The sequence below is a fragment of the Octopus sinensis genome, linkage group LG7 (genome assembly GCF_006345805.1).
Source record: "Octopus sinensis linkage group LG7, ASM634580v1, whole genome shotgun sequence".
Classification (NCBI taxonomy): Eukaryota; Metazoa; Mollusca; class Cephalopoda; order Octopoda; family Octopodidae; genus Octopus; species Octopus sinensis.
In genome coordinates this window covers 94,097,044-94,121,099 of record NC_043003.1, presented here as the reverse complement: position 1 = coordinate 94,121,099, position 24,056 = coordinate 94,097,044, and the positions used below count along the sequence as shown (strand labels likewise).

Below are 24,056 nucleotides of genomic sequence, written 5' to 3'. Positions count from 1 at the left end.
CTTTGATATGCATGGTAGGAAGTTGCTTTAAGCATCAGATAGAAAATTATATGTTTACTCTTCAATCTCAATTTAAGCAAATCCCATGTGCTTAGAAAACATCCAAGTAAAGAGCTGTGATAAATATAACACACACTCATATATATATATATATATATATATATATATATATATATATATATATATATATATTATATATATATATGTGTGCGTGTGTGTGTATGTGTGTGTGTGTGTGTGTGTGTATTTGTATAAATGTATGTGTGTATATATATATATGATCTGTATATAATATGTATGTATATATATATGTATATATATATATTATATATATATATATATAATCGTCCACTATAATCCAGCGTTTGCATTACTTTTTTCGTCTGGCGTAAACAGCCCTTCTTATCTTGTTCTCCTTGTCCTGTCTCTCACTGTTATATATTTATTTTTCAACTGTTTATATATAATTTTTTTTTTTTTTACTGTTTATATGTTTGTACTGTCGTTACCGTCTTGCTTTTTTTACCATTTTTTACCCCTCTGCGAAAAGATCTCAGAATTTTAATTGATTTGCTTTTCGCAGGAAGGAAGTTTCTTCGAAGTATACGTCTCGCTTTTATCCTTCGAAACGTAGAGTAGATGAAACCTTAGCGACTGAAGAAGGGGATTTTTCGTTGTGCTTATTGTCCTGTATCTCTTTTTTTCTTTTTTGCTTGTCCTGTTCCTTGGTTTGTGTCTATGTTTTTCGTCTCTCTATGTGTTCGACGTCTTTTTGGTGTCCTGTACACATATATGCGTGTATATGTACATGTAGAGGTAGGTACGTACATATATGTTTATATATATGCATATGTTCTATTTTATTAACATATATATATATATATAGATATATATATATATATGACGCACTTTAACTGCATATATTATGAGAGATAGTAATTTTCCACTTGAGTAAATGTATGATACCACTTTTAGATATATAGAGATAAAAATAGATTGAAGAGAGATTTAGTCACCGTCTTTAGAGGAATCGAAGAATAACTTATTCCTCGATTCCAAAGCATTCTTCAGGTATATCTGATAATTTGAAATGTTGAACTTTTCTGTTTCAATATACCATGCGTACCAATATTTCTATGTTTGAGAAACCGCTGTGCCTTCAGTGAAACACTTTACTGACACACATTCTATCCACTCATCTATATGTTTATCAAAATGTGTTTGGACTATAGAATATCAGTAACGTCGGTTCATTTAAATATTAGGAAGAAGAACATGTATGTTGTTATTCAGAAATAAAATAATATATTTTCACAGAATATTCGCACAAACCTCGGCAGAAAAATACAGTTCCGTAGGATTTAGCAAAGACTGTTCTCACAATTACATACATACACACACACACACACACACACACACAACACACACACACACACACACACACACACACACATACATACATATATATATATATTATATATATATATATAGATAGATAGATAGATAGATAGATAGATAGATAGATAGATAGATAGATAGATAGATAGATAGATGTGGGCGTGTGTGTGTGTGTTATAATAAAGGAAAACTATATGGAAGTGCCACATGCTAGAAGAAGATGTCAAATGATACTCTAAACTAACTCATTTACCACATAGACACGGACTGAAAGCGAGGGAAATGAAAAAAAAAAAAGATGTTTTAGCCATAGATCAATTGATTTCTAGTCCAGGGATATAATGCCCTTTACCGTCATTAGTGTGCCATAACTCAACGTAGATAGTAATAAATATTCATACATACCATACGAACTAAAACGTATCTCCAATGCATCTATAAATGTTCGTATTTTTATACACTGTCTAAATCCAGAACCTTCATCTCAGCCACATGTGAATAACCAAAATAATGCAGCAGCAAAAGAAATGAATGAATGTATATATATATATACATACATGCATACATACATACATACATACATACATACATACATACATACATACATACATACATACATACATACATACATACATACATACATACATACATACATACATACATACATACATACACGTAAATATCGAACAGTAAGCATGAGTGTTTAACACTGCATTGGTAGATAAGGAATCTTTATTTCTGGATTAAGGCTACCATTGCTTTCATATTAAGGATCTCCTTAGTAATTATCAAACATATCACATATGACATCGCTGTTCGCCTCCATTTTGGATTAAAACAGCTTAATGGAGACGAAACACTAATGTTCCCATGTGATAGGCTTGATAATAGTTAAGGATTATGTTTACTTCAATTAGCTTTCATTAAAGTTATTTCACAGGCTACAAAACCAATTCATAATGGAAATATAACTTTATAAGGCGTTTATCTAATGTACGTTCACCACTTTTCTGTAATAAAATTGGAATAGTTCCGCCGAACATGCATACATTCACTTTGTTATGATTTACTTATTATTATTATCACCTATGCCAGACCAGAAAATTTGAATTTTGTTATTCGGAAAATGTCACTAGTGTACACCGCGGTAACACAACAGAGCATCTGAATATAGATAAGTTATTCTTATACCATCGAGTTCCAAATATTTTTCTGTTTACTTTTGGCACAAGAGCGAGAATTTTAATGAGAATAGGAAGTCAATTGCATCGACCCCATTACGTAACGCGTAGTTTATTTTATTTAGAGGGCATAAGTCGATTTCCTCGACCCCACTACTCAACTGGTACTTATTTTATCCGAAAGGATGAAAGGTAGAGTCGACCTCGAGGGATGAAATGCCGCTAATCATTTTGCCCGGCGTACTGTTCTGACAGCGACACTCACCACTTTCAACTCAGCGAAATATTTATTGTCCCTAGAAATATTTATGCTCCATATCTGAACCGTGATCATCGTGTGTCCTAACTGACGTTGCTCTCGTTTCTTTATTGCATTATTTATTCAGCATAATTTTCTACGCAAACGAATAAGAACTAAAGTGACAATTAACAATAAAATGCTGACTCAGTAATTGTGTGGCTAATATGCAATAAAATGACGAATTGGCTATTAAGTGGTCCATTGGCAATTAGGTAGCGAGTTGGCAATTTGTTAGCGAATTTGCAATTACGTGGTGAATTGGCTATAGGACTACACATTGGCGGTTCCCCGGTATTTAAGTGATGATGATATCTAGTTAACTTTTTATTTTTACAGATTCAATAGAAAATCAGTCTAGTGCTGTGGATTAGTTAAGGTTTTAGAGCATCTAATTGGAAAACTTCCGATATCTGTACTGGGTTTGTCTGTACATTCTGAATTGAAATTCCATTTCTTGTCGCCGGAAGTAAAACAGAACCGATATGCTTATATAAGAAGTTATTACGAACAGATTATATTAGTAAGAGAAAATCAAATGGAAAGAATTTCTTTATTTCGACTATGTTATTGGCTATTACTCTAATAAACATAGTTGTTTCGGGCCATTTTCTCTACATAATCACAGTGTGGGGCCTTTTTCCTCTAAATAATCACTTATTCGCGGAAACTAGTAATATAGAAAAAATGAGCATACAGTTGACAAATTTGCCATGAATGCTTATTTTACCAAGAAAGAATATATTATTTGAAGTCTCTTTTTACTTGACCCTGACTTAGTTAAAATAATTTGTTATCCATTAGCAATGAAGTGTTGTAAATATACCAACTAAAATAAGGTAGTGATTCTATGAGTCAGTTCTATCGTTTTTATGGTAACTACAGATCTACTGATATAAGGATAAACTTCTGCAACGCCTTTTAAAGCCAAATGTTTATCTCGTTGAAATGCATCTATATGTTTGTCTATATTTATTGGGTCATAGATAAGGCGGTTTTCTCAATTGTATGAACTAAAAGTCAGAAGGGAGCGGGATAAACTACCTACATCAAATTGCTTTAAAAGCAGGTAGTAATTTTACTTTGGATTTGTTCTTAGGGCAAGGTTTGAAAAGGGCAATTCGATTTTAGCATTTTTTTTTCAAAGCTATAATGGAAGTGACAAAGGAGCATATTCGGCATATTTTGCTTTGTGAGTTCAATAAAGGCAACACCGCAACGGAAAGTGCAAGGAATATTAATGCAGTATATGTGGATCGGGCAATAAGTATATGCTAGTGTCAACGATGGTTCCAGAAATTTTGAGCCGGCAACTACAGTCTAGAAGACGAGCCTTGTCCTGTAAGATCTGCAGAGCTCGATGAGGACGTCCTGCAAAGCCTAGAAGAATAAAATCCTATCGTAACTGTTGAGGAATTATCAGAGAAGCTTGAATTTGGTCATTCTACCATTCATCGATACCTGCATGCCATCGGGAGAGTCAGTAAATTGGGTCAATGAGTTCCTCATAAACTTAGTGAGTTTAATGGTGTGCAGATATTGAATGTGTGCTCTTCTTTACTGCCACGTATCACGAATGAGCCTTTCGTTTTGGACCCAATAGTGACTGATGACGAGAAATGGGTTCTCTATAAGAATGCCAAGCGTCGAAGACAGTGTGTAGGGAAAGGGGAAACACCGGCACCCCAGGCTAAATAAGGTCTCCACCCATGTAAGACGTTATCTGTTTGGTGGGATATGAAAGGTTTAGTCCACTTTGAACTTTTAAACCCAACTCAAACGATAACAAAGGCGATCTATTGCAAGCAACTTGATCGACTTAAGTCAGCATTAGAAGAAAAACGATCTTCCTCGGTTTTAAAACGAAAGGTGTTCTTTCATCAGTATAATGCTCGGCTACATACAGTGAGGATGACATTCCAAAGGCTGGAGCAGTTTGAATGAGAAACGATGCCCCACCCAACAGATTCGCCAGTCATTGCCCCTCCTAATTATCATTTATTCGGGCAGTCTTCAAAATCATTCGGGCGGAAAAAATATGAATTCTGTAGACAAGGTCGGAGCAGTACTGGAGGAGTATATTTCGTCACGGACAAGGGAACTTTAGAAAAGGGGCTTTGCAAGTCTGCCAGATAGATGGAAGAGCGTTGTAGAAAATGATGGAAAATATATTTTAGATTAAAAAAGAACTTTGCCTATCTTAATTTTGAAAAACAAATGAAGTATAAAAAACCCATTATTTATGGATGACCCAATATTTTGTCCTTCTTTAAAAACAGAAGTTTTGGTAATTTTGTAGATAAAAATGTATTTCTATAGAATGATATTGACTTTTGTAGATAAAAATGTATTTCTATAGAATGATATTGACTTTTGTAGATAAAAATGTATTTCTATAGAATGATATTGCTCTTTTGCTCCTTTTTTAACTTTAAATCTACGAGGGTCGTACATTGTCGTACATCTTGCCCTAGCTTGTCAACATTAATGCATCTCAAAGTTACATTGGTGTAACTAATCAGTGAACAATTTGTAAATGCTTCCCTATTAGTAAATAAAACAGAATGAGATAATAATAGTCTTCAACTGGCAGTAACCATGCCTCAGTTAACCTCCATTGGCTATGGAACCACCTCTGCACAAAGAATTAAAGAACATATGCATCAGTGCATGTGTCTCAAACATTATCAAAATGCTGGGGTCAAAATATACTTAAAACCGTTTCAACAAACAAATGCAAAACAACTTATTTTCTTAATATATCTAGCGCACAACATTTTTCACGAGTTTTTAATTCTACATTAAGTCTAAAAGCTAAAAAGAATCTATGCAGAAACTCATATATCAAAATTCTATAATGACTGAATTTCTGGCATTATATGGCCTCCTTTTCTATTTAGATTGCACTCTATTTATACAAATAAGCAATAATTTTAATGTAACATTAATTCATTTTGAAATATAAGTTATTTTGTGAAAGGTAATGGCATATTTATTTTGGGAAATACTATATTTGTGATTTATTTATATAGTAAGTTTGAAAATATTCATATGCGGCTATATTTACCATTGATGTATAATGAACTGGTTTAGCGTGTTAAAAATCTAACACTATTTCAAACGCACCAAAATGTATACAATAAAAAGCTATTAACTTAGATTCAATGGTTCACCTTTAGCTGTATAGGGGCGGTAAATTGTTGTAGAGCAGATGGTAAACTCTCTATAAACATATTTCTTGAGTCATATAAGTTTCCTCGCGCATGTATTATCCTTACGCCATTAATAACATTGCAAAGAAGCATTTCACTCACAACAACAATGGTGTTACAGGAACACTATGTCCATCTGGTAATGATTTGTTGTTTCTTGTAATTCTAGATTGATCTTTATCTGTACTTCTTCAATCTATAGGCTAGATAGTTATTGCCCATGCCTCACAAACACCACTTCACTGACGACGACCACCCAAATCTAATCTACGTTCAATTATGCATGATAATCTGTATGTTACGCTACTACTATATTCACAACAGACTGCTAATTGCCTACTATCATGATCGTGAGAATGAATATGATCTGCAAGGGAGAAAGAACTGGTGTAGCACTTAAATTGCCTTCGCAAAAAACAGAGTGGCTTCTTAATTCTTGCCAACAACCTGTCTAGAGATGGAATCTCAATACAACCAATGACCACAAACGAGATCAAATGTTATTCAAGGGTCCTTTTAATCGCGATTGGCAACCATCAAAGATATGGCGTATCGTAAAAACAATACTCATGTGAGCGCATTATATCAGATTTAAATCTAAACAGAAAAGGTGTGAAATAGACAGGAGCACACTGTGAACGTCTGTAGACTGGTAGGTTCTCAGCCGGTCAGCATCGTACTTTCAGTCGTCATTTGGTTAAAGTTGTACAAAAAGGTTGAGCGGGAAAAGGAAAATCAATAATTACGTGGCTGTAGAAGGCTAAATTTCCCTAGAGAAAATAGAAGGATTAAATTCCCAAATATGAGCTTTCTAGCTTTACGTTTACAAAAGAAAGTCTTAAAATACATGTCAGTAAACCGGCTTGAGATTTATCCCAAATTCACTCGTACAGATTTTTATAAATCTCATTCTAGCAGTTAATATTGTATTTATTCATATTAATTCATTCACGCCATAAAATCATTGTATTGTAGATGCGCTTTTGATGTATACGTGTATATATATATATATATATATATATATATATATATATATATATATATATATAAGATAAAACTTACTTGGAAAAGGATGCGTGTTGTTCGTTCATATAGTAATATGTATAATATATAAATATATGCATATATACATACATATATGTACATACCTACACATATATGTATATATACATGCATATATGGTACAGAACATCAAAAAAAGCATTGAACACAATGAGAAGCGAAAACATAAAATCAAAAACATAGAAACGAACTTTTTGGCGGGACAACGAAAAAAACAAACAGAGAAACGAGACATGCGACATAAAGAATATTCCCCTTCTTCAGTTGTCCCTGTTTCATCTACTCCGCGATGTTTGTATATATGTATGTATATGAATGTAAATGTATGTAATTTAGATTCAGTTGAATTAGCCACTTAAATTGAGGCACTTGTTGAGACGAATGTATTTGCACACGCAAACAATATTAGGTGAATTTTTTTCCACCCGATATTCATGCAGTCCGTGCAGATGGCACGATCCACCTTAGTGAATAAATCCGCTCAGACTCGTACTTTGTACAAAGATACTTTCCGAATACTTGCAAAGTGCAGATTCCAGAGTAGGTGAGTGAAAAGAAATATATATATATTACTAACAGAAATGTATAAGTGTCAATTCATTACGGCCGTTTCGAGTGACTCCTTTAATTGATAAATAAAAACATTACATCATTACAAAGAGAATCGTTCTGACCAGATGACCACATAGACCTCAAGCCTAAAGGCAAATTAGATATTTAAACATATTCATATCATCAATAGAGAGCATATGTTTACTATGATTCTGCAGCTAAACTTTTTGGCAGAATGAAAAGAGGACAGTACAGCGATGGACAAGCCATAAATTAGCATAGGCTAGAGTGGCAGGGAGGGATGACTGACAGTAGTGACCCCGTTATCTACATATCGAAGACAGTAAGGAGAATGTAGTTTTCAAAACATTGAAAATTAGATCTTTAGGGAGTTATAAAATAATTAGTGTCATGACAGACCGTTTTACTATCTGAGAAAATAGAACTTCACATCCGGCTATATCAACACCAAAATGGTAGGTCATGGGGTTGTAAACGAGAATGTCTGTTGGAAGAGTGGTGATAATATAAAGAGAAGGGAGGATAGGGATGGCTAATAAAGCTAATTTTGATTGTCATCTTAAAGAGGATGCAAAAGTGAACTGTTGGAAGGAATACCTCTTAAAGAATTATGGGTGGGTATAAATTGAATGAGTAAGTTTTTATCTTAGACTAAAAACTTACTCCTTCAATTTATATCCCACCCATATTATATATATATATTTCCATTGAATGTTTTCATCTACTATGTGACATTACAGAATAAAAATCGTTTCCTTCCCTAATGTTATTGCTACATTCTATAATAATAATATTTACTGGTCTTTATAAAAGGTAAATAAGAAGACAAAGCAAGATTTTCTTTTTCTTTCTGTATGAGAGTTGTTTATAATTAATGAGTATCTCTTATATGAGTAAATATTGCACTTTATAGGATATTGTATGAACTTTTATGACAAACATAAAGTGTCTTTAATGGTATAGAAACAAAAGTCTGTCAGAAATATGATACGATCCAATGTTTATCATATGAAATATTGTATTGTTGTTCATTGTGTAAAGAATGATGGAAGCTAAAGAGGTTATGTGTGTGTGTTTGTGTGTATATACACATATATACATACATGCATACATATACACAAACACACACACACACACACACACACATATATATATATATATATATATATATATAATCTATTTACTGTATACATAGTGATTAATAAAATAGATTACCTCTATTCCCACAAGACCACTAAGTAATATGTCCATGGTATGTTAGATTCTTCCAATATAAAACAATAGTTTTTATCGACCTTAACAAGATATCAAACTTAAGATGAAGAGATAAAACCAAATAGACTAAGGTATATTTAGTTCAGTGCGTTACTGCCTTTCTTATTGTCTCATAAAAGATTCTTATAATTATGAATGTATAGAATTATTACTCAGACACAATCTCCAATGTATTTAGGAATGTCTACTTAGTCAGTGTCATCTCTTTCCTTCAAATTGGAAATGGCTACATCCAGCATTTATACATACATGATTTGCAAATCCAATAGTTATAGTTTTGCTCAACCTTCACTGCCGCGGTCTACTGTCTGCAATGAGTAAAACACTGGCAGAATAATATGAAGATAAGAGAGAGATACAGTTTGAAACATTTTAGTGCATGCTGTCATCGTTATCTCCATCAGATTTTAAATACTATCTGTAAGTTACGTAATCTTTTTTATCTATATTTCACTCTGGTATACGCCATATACAAATGTAGACAACTTACTTTGAATGGCATGGAATCCACAGGGCCATCTATTCCTTGTTAGTGAGTTTAAAATTAAGTATCAGTATTACGATGGAAGGAGGCGAGTTGGCAGAATCGTAAGCAAGCCGGTGCATTTTGCCTTTCATTCTTTCGGGCTCGTTAAAATAAGTATCATTTGAGCACGGGGGTCGATGTAACCGAGTTAGCTCGTTCCTCGAAACTGCTGACAATATGCCTAAATTTGAAATCATTATTATGGTGGGAGTCAATTTATGATTTTGTACTAACATAAAAAAAGTATTATTTAATTTCGTCTTTTTACATTAGACTTCAGATTCTTCTTGATCGACTTTAACTTATACCCCTGAGGTTCATAAAATTCAAGAATATATTAAGGACAACTAACCACATGTATCTATCAAATATTGAGATTAAGAAAATTGCAGTGTTTCTTCTAACATTTTTATTTCGACCAAAATTTTCAAAAATATGTTTAACCTATGTTTTTCAAAAAGACATTTATTTTTATTTAATTTAATTTCTAATTTTACAAACTGATGGGAATAATAAGGATAGTACCTTTGGACTTTTAGGTCAACCAAAGCTTAAGAGATCGAGGTGGTTCATTGTTAGTTTTAATTATTGTGGCGCAAATATGAAAGTACACTCCACAAAAGATCGATGTTTTATATTGGGACCGAATAAATTGACAAAGATGATGACAGAAATAAAAGAGAACACATTGTCAAAGATTAAAGGACTGAGAGTGCGTAAGATGACACATGAAATGGATATTGGCCAATGAGTTAGGCTAACCAGCGAGAATATTGGCAAATATGAAAGGCAAGTGAGGAAAAGAAAGCAGCAAAAAATATTGGCAAAATGCAAAGTACGAGGAGAGGATGACAAATTTAAACAGTAAGTGAACGAGGACTTACGGTCAAGATGATAGAAAAACACATCTAACAGTAGTTAAGAAACTGCAGAAATATTAAGAAAGGTATGAAACACGTTCCTTCATGTTTGCAAGTGAGGAAGTTCCTAGAACGCAGATGTGATGTTTCTGTATCTGTGGGTGTAAGGAGGGCTATGAGGAAATATATTATTCCACATGGTGTGTGGGATCCCATAAAGTGGCCTGGTGTATTAAATTGTCTAGCCTCCGATTTGTAAAGTATTTACGAACAGAAAATATATCTATACTCGCGGAAGCATTCAATAGCCAAGAGCTGGTTTTAAGTACATAAAGAGATTTTCGTGTGATATAGTAAAAATAACGTTCATGGCATAGTCAAATACAGGGAAACTAACAGAATGTCCCGGAATTTAGGCTGTCGCAAATAAGGTTTGATCGCTTTAGAGGAAGATGTGAAAAATATTGGCAAAAAAAGTTTTTGAGAGTCAAAGAGAAAGAGATTAATGTTAAGAAGGATCACTTGACGCAAAGGGCTGGCAGATGAAAGGTGTTAAAAGGAAACCTCTTTGTAGCTGAAGATTACTGTAGATTTGTAAGTGATCTGAGATCGGTGACAATGATTTTTGAGGAACAATAGACTCTATTTCCTTGCAGTTAAGATGGCTAAGTTTAAGATATTGTGAGCAGAGTCAGTGCGAGTGGAATGTGAGTAGAAAAAGTCATCTGAGGAGCGTCTGTCAGTGAGATTATAATGCATATTGGTGGAGATGTGAGGCCTATCGAGTGTGGCGGAAGTCTCATAAAAAGTGAAAGGTTGTCATAAATGGTAAAAATAATTCCAAAACTTGAAGAAAACATTTTGCTTAGGAAATGAAAACAACGAATTCGTCACGTCAGAGTGATGTAGTACTGACAGAATTGTCAATTGAAATGGACAAGTAACCTTAATGAAGCCCTCGAACATGTTAGTGGTAGTAGGGACAATCATAGCCATACCAATGGGTGCATAGAAGTCACTGGAGACAGAGAAGAAACAATTGAAGGAAAGGAAACTGGGAACTGCATGTAGAAAGATAGTGGTAATAGGTTAGATAAAAGATGGAATTTAAAAATATATTTAATAGCTAAAAAGCCACCGTTTTAGGGTATGTCAGTGAATAGGGATTTTAAGTTTATGATGAAAGAGAGTTGGACACATCGAACAGGGAAATAAACGAAATTAAGGTTGAACGTATGCTTGGCATCCTACATATGAGGGTCAAAGCAGTGACGAGGGATGGTATGACATTTATCAAGGTAGCTGGGAGGTAAAGATTTCTGTGTGGCATCTACTGAGACAATGGGGAGGGGAAACCTGAATGGTTTATGTGGCTTGGAAATTTAATATACGATGGGGATTTACAGTGCGCTTACGATCAGGTGGGGGTGGTTGCTGCGTTAGCGTGTGCAAGAAAAGAAATAATTGCCTACATGATATGCAGCAAGGGTATTTTTGTTCTGGAATATGTAGTCAATGAATATTTTATAGAAGTTAGTACTAGTACGTTGTATTTATGATATCATTTTGGTGCTGGTGGAGCAAGAGAGCATAGAGTTTGTGGACATCGATGCTGAGGTTTTAAAATTAAGTAAATCGGGATCATGGTGACGCTTACAAAGATGCTATAGGAGCTGTGTTATTCCAAGTTCGATGTTTATGGAGAACCACGTTATTAAGAATTCAGTAAAATGACCGAAGTTCTGTGATCTGCGTTTCTTACCAATAAATAGTGCATACAGCTGCTTTCAACGAAACTGAAGTTGTATAAAGGACTACAAGATCTGGAAAGCAATACCAATGCTTAAGGATAATTTTCTTACCAATTTCTTACCAATTTTTCTGATATTTGGTCACCAAAAATTGATAGAAAATATTAATAGGCTATTACAGAGACATACCTGACAGGCAAGGGATTTGCTGTGAGACCGTGTTTTAAAACTGAAACGATGTAGTGTCTAAGACTCATGTTAGATATTCAGAAACATACAAAGACTGTTAACTTCACTTAAACATTGATTGTTTGTAATATGGTGCAAATTTTCGTCGCTCGAAACTGAAACCCGGTCACTGACAACGTCACAGTGCATCTCCATGCTGCAATGGTACTAATACGCTAAGCGTTTGCAAAGTCTCAAGGTTTTAGACGTGTATTGTTCTCGAAAAAAAGTGTAAGCTGGTTTCAATGAAATTTGTAATGACTTCGTGTACCGTTGTACCGTTGGATTCAATGTTGCATATTAATTTATTGTTGATTTAATCAGATATTCAATATAAAATGTCATACATTTAATCATGCAATCAAATTTCCAATGGTCATCATGCCTTATGCTTTATTCCAGCCTTTAATTTATTAACCGGACCAATAAACGAATACCTTGCTTCGTGTTTAAATTTAAATGCTAAAAATCAAAATGCAAATTAAGATTTTTCAAAAAGAGATATCATTTTGATTTAGTTATTATGGGTGGATAAAGCTTTTCATTAACAAGGCTTAATTCAATGTTTATTATAAACATCGAACTAATTGGCGTAATAAATTTATTATTAACATCGAATTAATTTTTATCGAGAAACGAATTAAATCATTGATGTAGCCTTTCAGCCTTCATTTTATGAATGGTTCATATGAATCTTTAAGCATAAGGCCAATTATAAGAGAAAAGGGAAAGTAAAATCAGCTGTATCCTTACCAGTGTATGAATGAAAAGTCCTCTACGTGTTTGACCTGTTAAGAACAACAGCAAAATCTTCCTAGATCACAACTTGGTATCTTAAAAATGGAAACATTTGCACAAGGTTCTATATTTAAGAGATGAGGAATTATGTACATTATTTACTTTATTTACATTCGACGGCTATTTGTCCTCAACTTGCTTGTTGTTATACGCCCACGTAGTTATATGTCGTAGTTGTTAAGAGCGCGGGCTACTAACCCCAAGATTCTGAGTTCGATTCCAAGCAGTGACCTGAACAATAATAATGATAACATCAAAGAATGAGAACCCAGGTTCAACATTTCCCCAAGACATCCGAAACTTTGTGTTAACAAACAAGATGAGGACAAATATCCGTCGAATGTAAATAATGTAAATAATGTAAATAATTTGCACAAGGTACTCTAAACGTTGAAACAGGATGGCCAACAGTGGAACACCTTTAATTACAGTTCTGATCCTTGATGGCAAACTTATAACTGAGTAACAACAAGTAGCAAAATGTATTATGGATCAAACTTGTCACTTCTGAGTTTCGAACAAAAGAAACTAAAACGTCAATGTATTGATAATTATAAATACGTCTATGAATAAAAAAAAAACTATTAAGTAGTCGCAGGCGTGATGTGTGGGAAGAAGTTTGCGTTTCAACCACATGGTTCTGGGTGCAATTCCACTGGATAAGTGCTTTCTACTACACCTCCGGGCCGACCAAAAACTTGTGCGTGGATTTGGTACACGGAAACCTAAAGCTATCCGCCGTATGTATGTATATATATATATATATTATATATATATATATATATATATATATATATACATGTGTGCGTGTTTGTGGGTGTATCCCAAGAATCCTATTCGTCTGTTTTCTCACGTGTCTCTTTTAACATCTGCCGCGTCTTATGCATATCTCATCCCTCTGTCCAAGAGCGCTTGTCTTAAATCTCAAAAATCTCCATTTATAACCATATTTGGGCTGGAAACCATGGAAAAATTCGATCGATCGTATAATTGTAGCTGAAATGCTATTGATCAGAATTCAACGCAAATAACCTGAGATGCCGTGACCTATTTCTTGTTACTGAGCTAACGTAGTCCCAAATCTAAGCCCCGCTTTAGTGTGACTAAACGAATTTGTATATATCATCTCTGAAAAGATTTTCAGTATAAAGCTGACTACAAGAGCAGATCTGGTGCCAACATAACGGAACGCCTAACAATGATAATTCTAGAGTTAAATAATGGCTTAAAGTGTTAGTTCAGTACCTTTTCCATTTGCTCCATTAACCCCGTATATTAAATCAGAGGGTAACCTATGATTTCAATATTAGTGTCGAATGCATTTATCTATTGCTTTTTACCAATTTGTCGAGAAATTAATATGGGACAAGTATTCCTTATTAACTGCATTTTATAAGCTAATCTGTTAGCATTAAGTATCTAACAGAAGCAGAATTACATAGTGCATTTCCTCTTCTATCTCCTCTGTTTCTCTTTTGTGGAAAGAGAACCTTAAATATGTAAGGTTATTGTCAACCGACATTCATAGATAGATTTCTATGAAGTGTTCAAATAACGTATTCAGCTCATCTTTCAGAAATTATCAAGCAGTGCGAAGTAGGCTACCTATTATTCCACAAGTATTTTGATAACGTTTGTTATTTACCTCTTGAGAGTTTTACTAAAAGAAAACACAAATCGATGTAAACAGAGTTAAATTTCAACAAAATATTTTCAAAAGCTTTAACATATTATTTTATAACCTACAGAAACACTTTACATTTTATTTTATGAGAAAGCAATAACAAGGTTTCTTCTATTAGAAGAAAACAAGAGTTGTAGAAAAAGAATTGGCCTCTATTTTCTTTTCACTTGAAGGTCATTGAATTTTAATACATCAAATTTTTGACCTCTTATGCTCCCTCAACGTACTATACTGTTTTGTTGTTCAGATACGCCATCTGCGTGAAGGACAATATTTAACATCCTGTTACCATATTAACTGACGTGACTTTACAAATATCATGATGAAAAATCAATATTATTAGGCGCTGGTTATTTCTATTATGTTTATTTGTCCGGCAACCACGAAGGGCAAAATTCAGGTTTATTTTGACCTTCTTCACGTAGTAAAGCCTATCTATATTTATCAAAGTATTGATCAATTAATCATTAAGTAACTAAACAGCCATTCCTCTGAGTCATTAAACGTACATACACAGTGGCTGTCAACTCGTGGACAAATATGATCATCACTGACAAATTATCGATGACTCACACCTACAAAGCCAAGAAGCCCAGAAACAAAGAAGAACAAAATTTCCATCTTCGCAATGAGGTGGGTATCATTCCCGAATTTCCTCCTAGAGAGTTGCCCAAACAAAGTGTAAACGGCGGGGTCTATGGTTTCCAGCTGTTGGATGGCCGCTAAATCTAGTGAGTTCATCCGACCCTTTGACAGATATTGTTTTCATCCTGCAGGGTGTCAAACGAAAAACAGCCTCTTTAGCAAGCAGACTCGGTAGGGTTCCCTGTTTTGTCTCTGAGGGCCCGACAAAGTGACAGGTTGTGTTGGGTTGCATGTTACCTGTAACACAAAGAGTAATCTGACATAGCACACATACATATAGTAATGGTATGGAGGTGTAGAGGGATCCCTGTCATTCGACAATGAGAATTAATGAATTAATGCGTAAGTGGCTGAGTATTTTACTGGTATGTGCAACTTTAAGGTAATTCTCAGGGATAATGAGCGTGGCATAGTCTGTATCAAGACTACACCTTTTAACTACAAATGAAATCTATTCAACGGCTTCAGTATGGTTTCCATCTGTATCTAATTTCATTTACATCGGCATATCGATCTTAGGTCAAAGATAATTTTATATATCCAAAATTCTACGTAGTACTACCGAACATAGGACTTCTTTCGAAGGAAGCGAATTTATCAACCATTCGGCCATACTGCACCTATGTAACAAATGTATGTATTAATGTTTGTATGTATGTATGCATGTATGTATAAATGTATGTGTGTATGCATGCATGTGTGTATGTATATGTTTGTGTGTATGTATGGACGTGTTTGTATATGTATGTATTTATGTATTCATGTATGCGTGTACATATGTATGAATGTGTGTGTAGATATATGTGTAAGTGTGTATATATATATATATATATATATATATATATATGCGAATATATGCATATATGTATACACACACACACATACACACGCACACACACACACATATATATATGTGTGTGTGTGTGTGTGTGAGTGTGCATGTATATATCTCTAACCCACAAGAATAAACACGAGAGACAGAGACAGGCAGAAACAAGGAAAATGCCACTTGTATTCGAACACTGCAAATATTCTTTTAAAAAATCTTTTTTTTTCATTTTTCCAAAATTGAATTGCTTTCCATACTTACAGTTGAAAAACTCTCAATGTCTGAAACCGGTACTGAAATTTATTTTACAAAATTATTTTAGCAATTTCTAACTATATATATATACTTTATTTAAAAGCAGCAGAAAATTCAACAAAACCTGTTACTCTGAGTTTCACGTTCCCGTTCGTCGGACAGTTGACGAACGGGGACGTGAAACACAGAGTAACAGGTTTTGTTGAATTTTCTGCTGATTTTAAATAAAGCATATCACTCTACCACTGGTATTTGAGTACTCTTTTTTCCACCTTGTTTCACATTTATGTGTTTACTCCGGTATATATATATATATATATATATATATATATATGCGAATATATGCATATATGTATACACACACACACATACACACGCACACACACACACATATATATATGTGTGTGTGTGTGTGTGTGAGTGTGCATGTATATATCTCTAACCCACAAGAATAAACACGAGAGACAGAGACAGGCAGAAACAAGGAAAATGCCACTTGTATTCGAACACTGCAAATATTCTTTTAAAAAATCTTTTTTTTTCATTTTTCCAAAATTGAATTGCTTTCCATACTTACAGTTGAAAAACTCTCAATGTCTGAAACCGGTACTGAAATTTATTTTACAAAATTATTTTAGCAATTTCTAACTATATATATATACTTTATTTAAAAGCAGCAGAAAATTCAACAAAACCTGTTACTCTGAGTTTCACGTTCCCGTTCGTCGGACAGTTGACGAACGGGGACGTGAAACACAGAGTAACAGGTTTTGTTGAATTTTCTGCTGATTTTAAATAAAGCATATCACTCTACCACTGGTATTTGAGTACTCTTTTTTCCACCTTGTTTCACATTTATGTGTTTACTCCGGTATATATATATATATATATATATATGCACACAAACAAGATTGGACAAAATAAGGGAAACATTACTTTTCACTTAAGCATTTTTTCGTTCAGAACTGTTCTAGTCTGCATATAGGCATTCATATTCATCAATAAGACTTGCTCTTCAGGATATAGCGACCTGTTTTCTTGGTTTGTTTGTAGATTCACATTGAAGGTAAAATGCGTAACCTATCTGATTTCCCAAAAGAACAAATTTGGGGGCATGTATGACTAGAACACTTGTCACTAGAATTGTTGAATTGTTTAATGTTTCGAGAGGCACCGTTTCTAAACGCATGTTAGCATTCTAAACCCAAGATAGAGACAGCTTTGTCAAGCATTATTCTGGACGGAAGCCAAAACTTATGGAGAAGGACTGCAAAATAGGGAAACGTATTGTAAAAACAGTAACAAATGTGTCGGCTAAACCACCACATTACCAACTCTGTGTCATCTAAAACGCCTCGAACTCCATAAAGCTGGATACCATGAGAGAGCTGCAATTGCTAAACTTCTCCATTCCCCATAAATATTTATATGTATAAAACTAGTGTATTGTTTATCAGAAGTGGTCAACAGTTCAAAGGAACACTTCCCTCTCTCATGAACCCTCATTTACTGTTTTTCTCACTTCAAGGTGAGTTTGCATCTGGAGCGTGGCCAAAACATTAACCCTACCGTGAAACATGGAAGTAGATCTTAGAGGATTGGGACAGCCATATCACGAAATTCCTATGACCCTTTAGCTTTTACAGTTCGGAGTTATCACCAAGGATTATCTAAGTATTTTGGCTGCTCATGTGCCCGCTATTTCACAAACTTTGCTCCTTGAGGGTACCGCAATTTTCCAGGACGATAATTCACATACCTATTGCTACTAAAAATTGACGACGAGCACAAGAGTGTAGTAGAGCACCTGGATTAGCTCTCAAAATCATCACTGGATTTCAAAATAACCAAATATTTATGGTGCTTTAGGAGCAACAAGTAAGGAACATCTTTTCTGAGCTATCGTCACTGAAAGAGCTAAGGTAGATTTTACTTGAAGAATTTCCTTAACAGCCATTCAGAATCTATTGAGATAATAGTTATAACTGATGCCAATTTTGGACCAACTTTATATTAAATAATAAAACTTCTATCAATAAGGTGTTTCCACTATTTTGTTCAGCTTCTGTATATGCATAAAAGTCAGCCTTTTCAATATAGTAAAATGTATTCAATATCAACACTTTATGCCTACACAATCACTCACCACATATTTTAGCTCTTTATTGCCCTCTGTAAAGGAATAAATTTGGCCAAATCAGGCCGAGAGTAACTGAGAAAGGTATAATTTACTTGGGAAAACGATATATCTGCAACACGTAAGTGTTTCAGAATTATTTGAGACCTAAGATAATTGATGTAATAAATGTAGATTGCGTGTATTCTTAGAAACATCTTGCAGTGTACTTAAAACTCAATTCTTGTCACACACCGGAACAATCAGCACCATACTCCCACTAAGATTCTGGTCTTTTCCATTTAAACTTACTCAAATCATATTATCTGTTTGAGGCACTATTTCGACGATAACTCTTTTATCATCGTCTTTGTGTCAGAAGATACTTTAAACTACTATCAATTATAATAGCAAACAATGAAGGAGAGTGAGATTATGAAATATTTGTTATATCATTTCTAAGTTAATTCAACGTATTCCCTTGAACAAAGAGCAAATAAATTCTTCAGTTTAAACAAAGCAGTGTAACGGATACAAAATGTAATAACATTGGAAGAAACTTGTTTATTTGAATTCCATTATTGTTCTCAAGTAGAAAAGTTAATTCTTTCACAAATCAGAGTTTCCAACTGAAATAGAAACACAGCGTGAGAATGACGCAAGTTTAATACTATGTATCCCTATGTCACTGTACACTGAGGAAGTCTGTATGCTTAAATTATCTGCCTAGAAAAGAAACGAAAAAATACAAGTTAAAACATTGTTGTATTCATTTCATTACTAGTATAGCTATGAGCTATATATAGTAGAGATACTATAAGTATTATTAGCTATAGGCAATAGAAGCACAATTAGCAATGGAAATACTCCGCAATGAATCAAATTGTATAAGATAATCCTTTAATTTCTGTCTTCACTGTTCACTATTAAAGGTGTATGATTTCCGACATGTGGTGAAGAGCATATGGCTGGCATTGTACACAAGTTGATTTAGATTTCAGACGGAAACATTTCACTTTCATTCTCCATACATCATTCTGCATTTCCAAAGGTGGTTAAATAGTCGGCTAAATAAATACCAAAGCTCGCTTGCTTCTTCAAATAAACTGCGATGAGTTTGATCTGTTTATTACCCAACGATGAATCTTTTCCTCGTTACAAAAATTCTCATTATTTAAGTTTCATTAGTATCAATTAAGAGGTGAATTGTCAAGTTACCTAAGCTACAGATAGATTATTTTCCAAGGTTCATTCCGGATCACAGCCCATAGAGTTCAAATTCCAACTGAGGTCACATCTTCATCTGTTCGGGGTCGATAAATATATAAGCAGTCTAGTATTGATGTTGATTCTGATTTCTCTCCCCCCCTCTGCCTGTCTGTCTGTCAGCTGTCTGTCTGTCTATCTATCTATCTATCTATCTATCTATCTATCTATCTATCTATCTATCTATCTATCGAGCTATCCATCTATCTATCTATCTATCTATCTATCTATCTATCTATCTATCTATCTATCCATCGAGCTATCCATCCATCTGTCTATCTATCTATCTATCTATCTATCTATCTATCTATCTATCTATCTATCTATCTATCTATCTATCTATCTATCTATCTATCTATCAGCAATGTAACTACACATGTGATCTTGTTGACTTTTTTCCTTCTTTGGACTTTGTGCTTTCCACTTTTTCCTTTCGGAAAACGTCAAAAACTCTTTTTTTTTACTGAGCGTCTAATTATCATAATACATTCCATGTGCACGTCCTATTGTTGTTTGTCATTGTTATTTGTAATGTTCGTTTATTCTATATATATAGATAGATTATGCTATATATTCTATATATATATATATATATATATATATATATGTGTGTGTGTGTGTGTGTGTGTGTGTGTGTGTGTGTGTGTGTTATAACAAAAACCACAAGTCTCATTACATAGAGCTGCTGAGTATTACCTTGTCAAATCATTTATTTCACCATTTTTCAGGCTGAGAACAAGGCCGTTTCCCAGTTGCTCCTTCAGCAGATGATGTTGAAGGAAGAGATACTGATAAGAAAGTAGACAAGAAAAAAAAAAAAACAAGCGGAATTTTAAAATAGATCACTAAAAACATAGCAAACCATTAACATCTTATTTGCGACCGTTTGACATCGATTTATTGCGACGTAGGTTATCTCCCTTTTCTTCTTGAATTCTTCCACATCCGCGTCTCTTGTTTAAACGTCATATGCTCAACAGTCGACTTACAAAAGATCTTGTTCTCAGGCTTGAAAAATATCGGAATGAATTAATATTTTGACAACGAAATCTTGGCTAGCTGTATTTAATAAGGCTTTTTTTATTATTATAACATTAATTTAATACTCTTAGCTGATCGAGTGCTAATTCTACTTGTTGAAGCCTGATATATATATATATATATATATATATATATATATATATATATACATATACATATATTACCAGGTTTATATAGCCAAGACAAACTGAGGTTCTCTTCGATGCCTTTACTAGACTGTCAGGACTTGAGAGCCAAAGGCAAGCGGCAGCCATCTCTGTATCGGCGATATTAATGCTATCATTGTTTCGCTAGAAGCAACAGTTTGGAGGAATATAAAGCTTATGTGGCGTACACAAATACTTAAATTTATATCCAGCTGTGAATGGCGGATGCATAGTGTACTATTCACTTTGAATGTCGCGTGCATTCCGCTTCTATCCAATAGCTGAGCTTAGCAATTTAATATTTTGTAGTTATTGATTTTCTCCGACTTAACGAGATTCATCGAGAATGACGTCATTCATAGATTAACAACGACACTTTACGTTATACTATGCATTTAGATTCTTGTCTCCGTTTAATGAATTTCAAACTGCGATAATCAACTTTTAATGAAGTTGATTAATTTTCCATCAGAAGCATTGACAATACAATCAACTATTGTTCTGCTTTATATTTTAACTTTGTTACCACAGTTTACCTACATACATTTATGTATGTATGTATGTATGTATGTATGTATGTATGTATGTATGTATGTATGCATGCATGCATGTATGTGTGTGTCTATGTATGAATATACAGACAAATATACATTCATACATACACAAACGTATATATTCATATGTATGATTACATAAGCGTGTATATAATATATATATATATATATATATATTATATATTATGTATGTATATTATATGTGTGTGTGTGCGTGTATATATATATACGTATGTATGCATGTATATGTATATGTATATGTGTATGCGTATGTCTGTATATATATATATGAAGATGAGAATGTGTGTCTATCTGTCTGTGTGTCTGTGTGAATCCCTAAAACTTGAGAACTACACAACCAATTTCGTTCAAATATTACACCTGCCTTACTTTTTTACTTCTTGCCTTGTGCGAGCCCAGAGCAGTATCATATCTTCTCCACTATTTCAGTATTACGTGTCAAAAGTGAAACAATAACATCTCTCTATAGTAATGTCAGATATTTTCACTTTAATAGTTTCACTTTAATACTGAAACTATTGAAATAAAACTATTATCTCACATATATACAGGCATATATACATATATAAATACAATATATATATATATAATATATATAACGTATATATATATAGATGAATATCTATACATGTATATGTATAGATGTACATATATAGACATAGATGTATATATGTAGATGTATATATATATATATATATATATATATATATATATATATATATATATATATATATACAGAGAGAGAGAGAGAGAGAGAGAGAGAGAGAGAGCGAGCTGTACATGTAATATGTACACATATATATATATACATATATACATGCATATATATATATGCATGTATACACCCACACACACACATGCACACATACACGCACACACACACATATACAGGTGTGGCTGTGTAGCAAGAAACTTGGTTCCAAAACACATGGTCCTGGGCTCAGTCCCACTGTGTGTTAACTTGGCATCTCTCTTCTTCTATAACCTCAGACCAACCAAAGCCTTGTCAATGGATTTTGTAAACAGAAACTGAAAGAACTCAATCGTATATATATGAATATATGTAAGAGTATGTGTGTCTTTGTCTCTGTGTTTCTCCCACATCAATGCTTCACAACTGGTGTTCGTTTATTTACATCTCCATAACATACTGGTTTGACAAGAAGGACCTGATCATCCTGTATCTTTGATTATCCATCTTTTACTTGTTTCAGTCATTGCAGTACGGCTTTGTCTTGGGACGGTTAGTCGAACAAATAGACCCCGGGACATTTTTGTGTTTTTTAAAACCTGGTATTTTTTGTTAATTTGATGCGGCGTAACATATGTGAAAGAAAATTGGTATTAGTGGTCGATGTCATGTACGACCAATGATGTTTACACTAGTAGAGCGGCTTTTAATTCGTAATTTAATACATGTGTGTATGTATATATATGTATATATATGTATATATATGTATGTATATATATGTATGTATATATATATATGTATGTATATATGTATATATATATATATGTGTGTGTATATATAATATATATATATATATATATATATATCTATATATATATATATAATATATATAATATATATAATATAACCAATTGCAGCGTGGAAGGTGTTTATAAGCCAATTGTTTTCGTTTTAGCACACGATCTCAGGTCAAATTACTTGCTATGCGAGTACATCTCCATATATATATATATATATATATATATATATTGATAAGAACGATAAGATAACAAAAGAAAGAGACCTCGATATTATGTAAATAGAGAATTTATCTGTAAATGTAATATGCGACAATTATTCGGTAGCCAAGATAAAACTCCGAGTTTCGGATGCCGAGGTGGAAATCCACGCCACCATCGCTTCAGTTATCCAGCCATCGGAAAAACACTATGAAAAAAGACCGTTATACAAAGGGAAATTACTGTGTTATTGACCGCTATTAAGACAAAAGAGCTATTCGAATGACCGCTAAGTAAGGTAAGGGGGTAAAATGTTCATAGTATTCACGTAAGCGCGCCTGTTCATACCTACACATGTGGATGAATGTATGCGTACGCTGGAAAACGACAGTTGGTTGAAAGTCATCCAGTTGTGGTGCCACATATTCAGTAAAAAGGTCATGGTAAACATTTGCGGAAATTGATCTCTCTGTGAAGAAAAATGGATTCAATTGCACATCATCATACACCAGACACTCACATTCGAACTATCTCAATGAAGTTCCCTAGTCACGTGGGAGTGTTCTGATCCCCAGATCCTCACATTATGCGTGTTCAGTTTCCTTGAAACATGAAAGGTTGCCTCATCACTAAAACAAACTCGGGTGA

At 33.7% G+C, this 24,056-nt stretch overlaps 1 pseudogene; it reads right to left on the bottom strand.

Annotated features, from left to right (window-relative positions):
- Positions 1-5,360: 5,360 nt before the first annotated feature.
- On the bottom strand, positions 5,361-5,524 carry LOC115214569 (annotated as a pseudogene).
- Between the last annotated feature and the right edge of the window lie 18,532 nt (positions 5,525-24,056).